Source organism: Dermacentor albipictus, unplaced genomic scaffold (assembly GCF_038994185.2).
Source record: "Dermacentor albipictus isolate Rhodes 1998 colony unplaced genomic scaffold, USDA_Dalb.pri_finalv2 scaffold_20, whole genome shotgun sequence".
Classification (NCBI taxonomy): domain Eukaryota; kingdom Metazoa; phylum Arthropoda; class Arachnida; order Ixodida; family Ixodidae; genus Dermacentor; species Dermacentor albipictus.
Genome location: NW_027225574.1, coordinates 4,859,843 through 4,869,614, shown reverse-complemented (window position 1 = coordinate 4,869,614; position 9,772 = coordinate 4,859,843). Strand labels below are relative to the sequence as shown.

Sequence of the window (9,772 nt, the reverse complement as noted above, 5' to 3'; positions counted from 1 at the left end):
GAGTGCGCAGGACCCTTAGGGAGTTTCCGCTCTTCTTATATTTCTTTCTCTAAGGTTCATCCCTCAACAGATGAGGCTCCGCAGAGCCGTTGTCAGATGGGAAGAGGACTTGGCACCTTCGAGGGCACCGCGTCCATGAGCGTTCATGTACTCATCAACCCAGCATCATTCAATACATTGGCCCCGGCTCGCCCCCTCAACCCGGGTTGACTGGGCGGGGGGTTTTGGTTCGGGCCAACGGTCCTTCCCGGACAAGGGGGCTGTTGTGGTGCAGCAACACAAAGTCACTGCACTCAACACACAAACAGCCATGTCGGTCTTACAGGACTCAAGCCTGACTGACCCTTGGACTGCCTCGGCGCAAAATAGGCCAAGGCATGCAACCATGCAGAGCACCAAAGCCGTCCGCGGAGCAGCGCGACCAACCAAGGGTGCGCCACCACCGGTTCTAGCTCTGGGTTCCACTGAACCAGACAAAACCCCGTAGATCGACTGGCACACACGGCCGAGTCGAGCGACCTTAGGAGCATGCATCATAACTTAATGGATAGCTGTCCGCCTGACTCATCAAAAATCACTGCAGGATGGGCCCACACTTCGAGAAACTTCTTCTCGCCCAAGCGGTGCCGCTCCCGGGTGAGATGGAACCAGACCTCCTTCCGTGCTTTCGCAAGCACTTCGTGAAGGCCCGGTGCCCTCCCCCCAAAAACTGCCCCGCGGTGTGCCAACCAAACTTGGTAGGAGCACTCGGCGAGGAGAAGCACGAACTGGTTGACCGCCTGATTAGGCAATGGGTGCAAAAATCGAACTGTCTGATAAGGAATGCCTGGGAGATTAAAAAGACTAGCAATCCTACGGAGAAGAGCTGCAGGAAGTAAACACTGCACAAACGCATGAACCGAGTCCTCACGAGCGCCACAGAACGGGCACACTCCACTAACCGGGACGGCTGTGAAGGGCCTGTAGCCCAACGGCAGGCACCCTCGCGCCAGGCGATACATGAAAGTGGCACGCCTAGCGTCGAGGAAACTGGCCGTGATGAGCTTCCAGTTGGGCCTGTGAATGGACAGGTCATACATATGGCAATGCGGGGGGAGGCCTGGGGTGAGGATGTCTACTAACTCTTGGAGCGGAGTTGAAACTACGTCGATGTCAGGGCGAACCGTGCGGAGGCTGACCAAAGAGTTGGCAGCCGCCGCATAAATGGTGGATGGGGTACCTGAACGAGGAACACAGTGGGAAAATGTGCTCTGCGAAAACAAGCGGAGTCGGGTGCTAAGGAAAAACGAGGTAAAGCTTCGAGTCAGGAGCATATCCGAGTTAAGAGCGACCTGGGTCCATCTGACGTGTAGTGCGGTAGCCACGATGCCCAGGTCGGGAATTCCGAGTCCTCCCTTATCCCTGGGCAGCTTGAGCACCCGCCTAGCTACACAACCATTTGTACCCTTCCAAAGGAAGCGAAAGAGAACCCTCTCCAAGATGAGCTTGGTTCGGGTTGGAACAGGAGACACACACGCCACATACGTCAGGAATGAAAACAAAAGTGAGCGCAGGATTGTCGCTCGAGCAGTCAATGGGCATGACAACGCGCTGAACTCCTGAATCCTGGTTTCAAGCTTCTCCTTAGCCTGTTGCCAGTTTTCAGGAGACAGACCATCTGGTTCGAATTGGAAGCCTAGAATGCGCAGCCGCGTTTTCACGGGGAGACCATGAACGGGCTGCGGACTGGAGGGAGTGGAGTTCAAGTACATGGCTGCACTTTTCGACCTATTCAACCTTGCACCACTCGCCCCGCAGTAACTGTCCATGACCTCCAAGACGCCGCAAACTGATGCTTCGTCCGGGACGACAATGGAGAAGTCATCCGCGTAGGCAAATAGTGCAACCGGAGGGGAACCTGGTGGGAGTAGGAACCTGCCAATTCTGCTGTCACAGGACAACCTCTCCAGAAGCGGTTCAAAAGCGAGCACGTAGAGGGCAGGTGAGAGGGGGTCCCCCTGCCGTACACCACGTCCCTCAATGAACGCCTCCGAGATGCGGTCCCGTATGACAACAGCAGAAGTCGGTCGAGAATACAAAGCTTGGACCATTTTCCGAAAACCCACACTAAAACCGGCCTCCGCAGAGCGGTAGATTGAATTCAACGTGTACGTTAGTAATTCACGATACCCCAAGCAGCCGAACGTTCATTCTACAGCCTTATTTTTACCTAGATAGAAGGGCAAGTGAGGTTGCGAGATTTATGAAGAATGCCTCACGAAATAAAAAATAAATCCTTTTTTTTAAAAGCCACTGATAGATATTCTTAGCTAACATAGAACTTTTAATATAAAACTTCGCAAACGTTTATGGTACGTGGGTCATGAAGGGAAGGGCGGCCAGCCATACTATGGTGTCTAGATCCTAGCCATACTAAACGCGCACACGTTCGCGCTTTGCTGCGCGTAGTACAGGGTTGACAGACCAGCGATAGGAAACGTTCGTCTTTGACGTTGAGAAAAGTTTATACTTAATTTCATTATCGCCAGCCAATCTTATTTAATTTATCAATGTTAGAGCTAGTACATTGTTTTTGAGTTGATAAATGCACGCCGTTTTATTCTGCACATCTTTGGGACAAGAAAAGTTACATCAATGATCAACATCACGCGCCATAGCGTCTGCTTGCTCACGACTACAGCTGACACGCTGACATCTGCACGCGACCACACACGAAGTTGCTGTCCAGCTTTTGCTTAGCCGCTTGCTTCGCCGGCATCAGCGTTCTTTTCCCGCAATGTACCGCATGAGAAAGAACCTTTGCTGCGGCTGCTCTTGCAAAGGCGGCGAGAGCGCAGAAAGCGTCTGCGGCGACGTTGGAGGGTCCGGCCAGTCTTTCAACTGCGTAAATGAGAAGTACTTTACGGCTGTGAGTAACTTCTTTCCTTTCGATGATCTACAGTGATAGAACTAGGAGCCAGTGTTTGGACATGGGGACTTATCTTCGTCGGGACAGCAATTACTTATCAGCGTTTTTAAGTGCGGGCATATAGGAGACATAAGTGAAAAGGTTAAAGTAGCAATGCGGGGATCGTACTCGCAGCGCGCGAACGCCCAATTCGCAGAACAGCAACGCGTCGTCGGTACAAGGTTCGTCCAGGTTGACGGCACCGATCGAAACGATAACGTGACGTACGCGAACAGAAGGAACGACAAGAGCAGGGTGTAGTTCGGAAAGCGCGAAAGCATATGCGAAGATCGGGCTGATTAGCCGCCGGAAGCACACAGATCGTACATTGGATACGTGGTGACGACACCTCACGACGTTTCAACAGCCGTCTGTCTACCCCGTGTATGCAGTACAACATACCGTCACTAATTCTTCAGCTTCAGAGGGGAAGAAGCACTTGATTCTATAAAAGACTATCTGTAATACTAATTTGGGGCTTTGTTAATCATTATTAACAGTAGACCGCATATACTGTTTATACAGATCTTGTGTAGCATCCTCTTGCACAAAATTTGTAAGGATTAAGTTTTGTAATACATTTTCTGCTATTCGATATTTTATTTGATATCCAGCTTATTTTTTCTTCATTTCATTCGATATTCTATTCTAAATGTACTTTTCGGTATTAGCACACCCCTACAAAAAGTTAAGGACTGCTAGTTATATTTGTGCCATTAGTATAGCGCATAGATTCAAGAACACCTTTTTGCACGTGTTGGTTGTCGTATATGAATTCTCTTGTGCACGAGATAAAATTTCCTATATTTTCTGTCTCTCAGAAGTGTGACTGTAGAATATGAAGTGTAATGTAATTAAATTGTGACCTGACAGGTTCAAATGCTGTGCAACTAATTTCGGAAGTTTCTCGGCAGTGGCCGCACGATTTTTCTTTAATATACCGTTGACTGGCTCTCCTGTTTTGCCGACACACTGTTTGTATTCAAGCATATAAACAAAGCAGGGGATAAAGTTAATCATGGCTAGTGGCTATGCGTGTTTGTCAGTGAAAAGTGTACAGCTCTCGGTACCTGCGAGTGTATGCAGGCAGGGTACGGTCCTTCTGCCAGGTAATAATGCACAATTTTTTACAGATGCAACGGATACGTCAGGATGACCACGGATTTTTCTAGAAGTTCTTTCGCAAGACACCACGGCTCTTTGACAAGCTATTGAGCTTTGTCGCAGAGGACCTCACACGGCAGCACCACATTCGAGAAACCCCTGGAGCCTGGAGAACGACTTGCTGTAGCATTGAGGTTCGTAAAGGATAGTTGCCCCTAGAGTAATAATGTGCGATTGCAGGAATACAGAAGAACAATGTTTCTTTGTCATTTAATGTATCATTTATTTTATTTACACAATACTGCCCGCCGCCTTTTGGCAGCCAAATCACGAAGGGGTCACAAAACATTGAAGCACAACAAAAGAATGAAATGACTGACAATGAGCGTGCATAAGAAATACTAATACATAATGTAGTTCATTATACATAACTAAGTATTTATTAACTCATAAACAAATAAAAAATGGGACACAAAATGCTGATACAAAACGAGAAATAGTAACGAAGGTACTGACAATGCACGTGAAAGGAAATACCAGAAAAAAAAAGATCACATCATCACAGAGACAAAGTTTCAACTTAGTGCATCACCAGTGTAGCAGTTATAACTAACTATGGCTAGCAGTTAGCTGACAAAAAAAATGCCATCGAATGGGATCACACAAAAGCTACCTCAGTGCTTTTGACCTTGCGCAACCTGTGAAACATACTTTGAGGAATGATTGTACATGTAGTATTAAACAAAGCTAGTAGCTAACCTACACAAATGAATTTTGATCCTATATCACTCAAGAAGGGCCCCCAGAGCCATGCAGATCATTGTCAAGAAAAGTCATGTCATCATAATTAGTATGCAAACAATTGAGACATGGTTACTAATTTTTTTCAACTTGCATTCAAGCTACTTGGCACTCGGGCAAGACGTGTGGGGATTGAGGCGGCTAGACTCTGCAGTGGTGTGTAAGTCGTATAGTGGCGATCGTGCCTGCAAAGTGTTAAACAACTGCAGAACAGCACGACAGCCGCAGAAATTCCTCACTTTTTCTCACCTTACGAATTTTTGTAAAGCTCACATGCTGTTCACGGCTCCCATCAGGTAGCCCTGCTTCCTGCCAGAGAAGCAGGGTCATACGTATACATGTGTCATTTACGCACTGCCTTCAGTGTCACTGATTACGTACAAAGACTTTGGCCAAACATCCAATGCAGAACATGCAAAACCAACTCTGGAACTGAGCCATGGAACACCAATAAAAAAAATGCAAGGAATGTGACTTGTGGATGATAGTCGTTTTATAGTTGTGGGAGAGGTAGAGGTTGTCTATGTTGGCAGTGAACCTTGCCTGCTGGCTATGTGGTGGCAAGACTTTTCCCTTTCTGCTACCTCTTGTAATAATAATAAAACAATTTGAAAAATACTTGAGCTGCTAGAACGCCCCGACAAGCTTTACAACTTGCAGCATATAACAAAAATTTTCAGTGGGGGCTGGTTGAAGGTTCATTACATTTCTTTTTATTTATAGGCATGTACAGGCATCTCTAGATGCATGCACAAACTCTACATGCACAGGTGGTGAACTCAAAAAAGGTTTATTGCTGCAAGACAGCATGAATGAGCAAAGACAGATGAAAGTGATAAACACCTGTCTTGCAACAACAAACCTTTAGTTGCAAGTCAGTGCTTCTTTCTCTATCGTAGGTGTGTTGCTAAAACATGTTCACACATCTCTACAGCAGCAATGGCCAACCAACCCGGCCCACAGATATCAACTTTATGAAATTCTTGAATAATACCGCACAAAAATATGGATACAACACAATGTAAAATGAACAAAAGAGAAGAGCTGAGGGGCTTTGATATGTCAACAACAGACAAGGAAACGTATAGAAAGTATAAAGGAAAATAACTGTTGTTTTATTTGCAATGTCGACATCGCAAGGAGAAGGGAAATGAAAGTGGACAAAATATAACTTGCCACTGGTGGGAGCTAAACCCAGAACCAATTGAGCTGGAGGCTATTCCACCATCTATTTCTTAAAATGTTTATGTGTACTAGTTTAGGCTCTTCGAGTGCTCTTGCACGAGTAACACTGGGTAACGCTACCAGGGTGAGATCTAGTACATGCACATACAGGCTCAAGAAAGTTTGCAGAGTGATAGCCATTGCTGCAGCTCTACTGGTAAAGCAATGCAAGCAGAATTCAAAGGTTGTGGGTTCGTTTCCCATCAACAGGAGGTTACCTTTTCATATACTTTCATTTTCCTCCTTATTTCTCCATTTCGATATAAACTAATAAAATTCATCAATGATTTCCTTTTGTTTCGTTATCTCTTGGCTTTATTATACAAAAAATATACATTAAAAAACATTAATCTTTGAATTACTTTACTACTTGCATCAATTTAATTTTAATATCGAGATGCTTATCCTCACTGACCTCTCTCATGTGTTTGATCAGAGAGATGGCAAAAGTTTGAGGTCATCCTGTGGTTTGCATTTTTTGATTGCACTTGAAACATTGCCTAATTCCTCTAATATTAACTGACTCTCATCTTTCATTTTCCTTTTCCTCCCTCTTCACGTTGCTTCGGAAGCAATGCTTCCCAACGTATCCAGCCTGCGACTGCCTGCTGAAGCCAGCGATGCTTGTGACTGCGGCCTGCTGTGGTGTGCCTCAGAAGCCTCGGGAACCAGAACTTCTGGAAACATAGGTGATTCAAGAGATTCCAAAATGTCCTGAGACTCCACAGACTCATGCGACACCGAAGACAGAGTCGACGCTGGCGCTTCCGACTCTTCACTTGATGGTGATGGCACTTCAAGTGTTGCCAGATCGAAAAACTGGCACATTCTTTGTTAAGATGTCTGCAGCACTTCCCTCCTCACTCGATGGGGGCACTGGTGGAAGTTTGGCGGACACCCTGCGTGTGAGCGTAATAAGGTTTGCACATATTGCCAATGTGTAAATAATGGCAAGTCTGAATGCAAAAATATATGAAGGCTCAAATCAGTCCACATTTGTTTTAATGTGTGATTTTATTAGAGAACACCGAAGCTCTGAGTCAATTTTGTAGGGACAAAAGTGGCTTGCCTACACAACCAGAATGAACAGGTTCTGCATGTGCTAAAGTGTAGCTTTTGTATCTTTTTCTGTTTTTGCTTGTGATGCATTTAAGCAGTTTTTATGAGATCTGCATGCCTAAAGCCTAGTGATAACTTCTACTCAAAACAGTGCATGATATTTGGAATGTTTCAGTTTTGAAATAATTAGCAGCAAGCATTCTACTACATTTAATCAGTTAAACCACCTAATATATTTCATGTTGAACGACCTATGCTTGCACTTTCTAAACATAGAGTAGTAGCATTGTTAGGTCTTGCTTTAGCACAAGGCTCTCTCCTGTTCTAGTTTTTCTACTTGAAACGTTCTTGGCTTGTAACTTTGTTTTCCTTTCACTTGTTTGTAAGCTTCATCTCATTCTAAACTGTTTTTCTTAACTGAATGTACGTCTAAACACAGTGTGAAGCTGTGTACGTAGTAGTCAGTGCATTTGTTGTTTGTATTTAGGAAGTTACATATAATAATGTTTGTCATCTTGCCATCTGCCTTGTAAAGGGTGTTTTGGCCCAGTAAAGCTGATCTTAGCTAGCAAACCCTTCCAGAAGGTTTCTTAAAGCCAAGCTTTTCTTGCCTCTTCTCTGGACTTTCCCACTGCTGCTCCTACTGTCTTGCCAAATAACTCTTACTGAATGCCTCATACTGATGTTAATGTAGTCGTTGAACCATTTTCACCCCAGCTGACTACTGGCTACTGTCTTGCACGAGTGACCAGTACCGGACGTAATGAAAATACCAATTATAATAATGTAACTAGATCGTGGTTTTGGCATGTAAAATTTCAATAATCATTTTGTGCACAGTGTGAATGTGTTTAACTGGATCATCTAGTCTTTCCTTGGAAATTTTGCTAAGCAGGAACAGCGTTCTCCACAAACATTGTGAAAGCTTCGCTTAAACAAGTAACTACAGCACCTGGGATCTGCAGAATAACCGCAGGCTGATAATTAGGTAAGGACGCTGCTGAGCAGACACAAAAATAATTATCAATTACACAGCTGACAATGTCGTCAGTACTATGGTGCATTTATTCCTACAGCATGATGACACTGAATCAATCCCTAAGCAAGCTAGGTAATATTTGAGGGTCTGTGATGAAGCACCGATTTGCACTCTGCTGGCACGAGACAAAATACAAAATTAAAGCTTTTCATTGCGGTGACCAAGACACACGTGAATATATCAACATTCAATACTCGGTTAAATACTGGCCATTGACTTGCATGCTGCCTTCTAGGATCAGTGCACATAATCAAAAGAAACTACTTGCATCTTTTGTGTTTTGTTTTTGTGTGTGCATCATGCAAGCCCTTTTCTTTTTATTCGTCCTGCTAATTTGTATGTGATATTCTCTGTACTTCTGTCTTATGCTTTATTGTTAGGTTTTTGTGTGCTATTTTACTTGTTATTTTGTACCTGCATTTGTTTTCTCTGCTCCCCACTGCAAAGCCAAACTGGATTTGTGGGTACCTAAATAAATAAAATACAAAGCTCTCCTTGTACTGCTTGTATGTCCCCTTACCGGATCACATTTAACGAAATATGCGATAATCGGAGCAGCGATTCCGCACAAATATTTTATCACCAAATGGACAAAGCTGAATATAACGCACACTGTGCGTCAATTTACTTGTCTAAGCACAATTTTGAGTCGATTTCCATAAGTGCGGTGCATACTTCCAGCTATAATACAAACATACGGCATCTCCGGTCAACGTAGTAAAGGGAAAGCACTAGAATGCCATGTGTCATTTTTAACCTGCCGCTTAAGATGGAAACTTCAAGATCACTTGCGGTCTACACTCCATTGTGTAGCACAGGAACATCATCTGAACGAAAAACAGCCAGATGAGGTCGTCCTGAACGTCGTCTACCAGCAAAATTTGCTAGAACCAAGCATGGTAAATCATCATTGGCCAAGCTGTCCATCATTGGAAAGTTATTGGAGGCCAAGCAAGGTCTGTGCGTGGCTGGAGTGACAAGCCTACCATTGGCCAAGCAATGGAAGGCCATGCATGGCCAACGATTGGAAACACCTCTTGCCATAGCTGGCACTGCAGTGGAACACCATGCAACAGCCAAGCATATTCTTGCTATGGAAGCCAAGCATTTTGGCCAATGCAATTTCTATCCCCAATTTTTAAAGTTTTTTTTATCTTGGCTGCATATAAATGTCCGGCTACTTTTTTGTAGATTTTTATCTGTACCACACCAAACATGCCGCAACACAAACATTTTCGGTGTTTCATTTTTATTTTGCACTGAAGAATACAGTAGCATAAGATGGAACATGTCTAAACACAAAGAAAGCATAGAATACACAACTACACGAACAGATGAACTGTCACATAATCTTTTTAAAAGGCAGAATTTAACACAGCAGGGAACTATATCACAGAAAATGATAGTACATATCAAGCCAATAAGGGACACAGATGGTCGAACCACACATCATTGGGCTGTCTAAAAATGAAGTATCAAAAAAAAGGAAAGGGTGGAATACAATTATGCGAACAAATAAACTTACATCATTTTAAAAATGCATATTTGAACACATAAGTCAATATATCCAGTTCCTTAACAGAGAGAGCAGTAAACTA

General features: G+C 44.1%; 1 long non-coding RNA gene across 1 annotated transcript; it reads left to right on the top strand.

The window, feature by feature from the left end:
* The first annotated feature begins 4,103 nt into the window (after positions 1-4,103).
* LOC135920052 (uncharacterized) lies at positions 4,104-8,666 on the top strand. The gene is made up of 2 exons (XR_010570145.2): positions 4,104-4,245; positions 6,649-8,666. It is a non-coding gene; the product is annotated as an uncharacterized lncRNA (long non-coding RNA).
* The last annotated feature ends 1,106 nt before the right edge of the window (positions 8,667-9,772 follow it).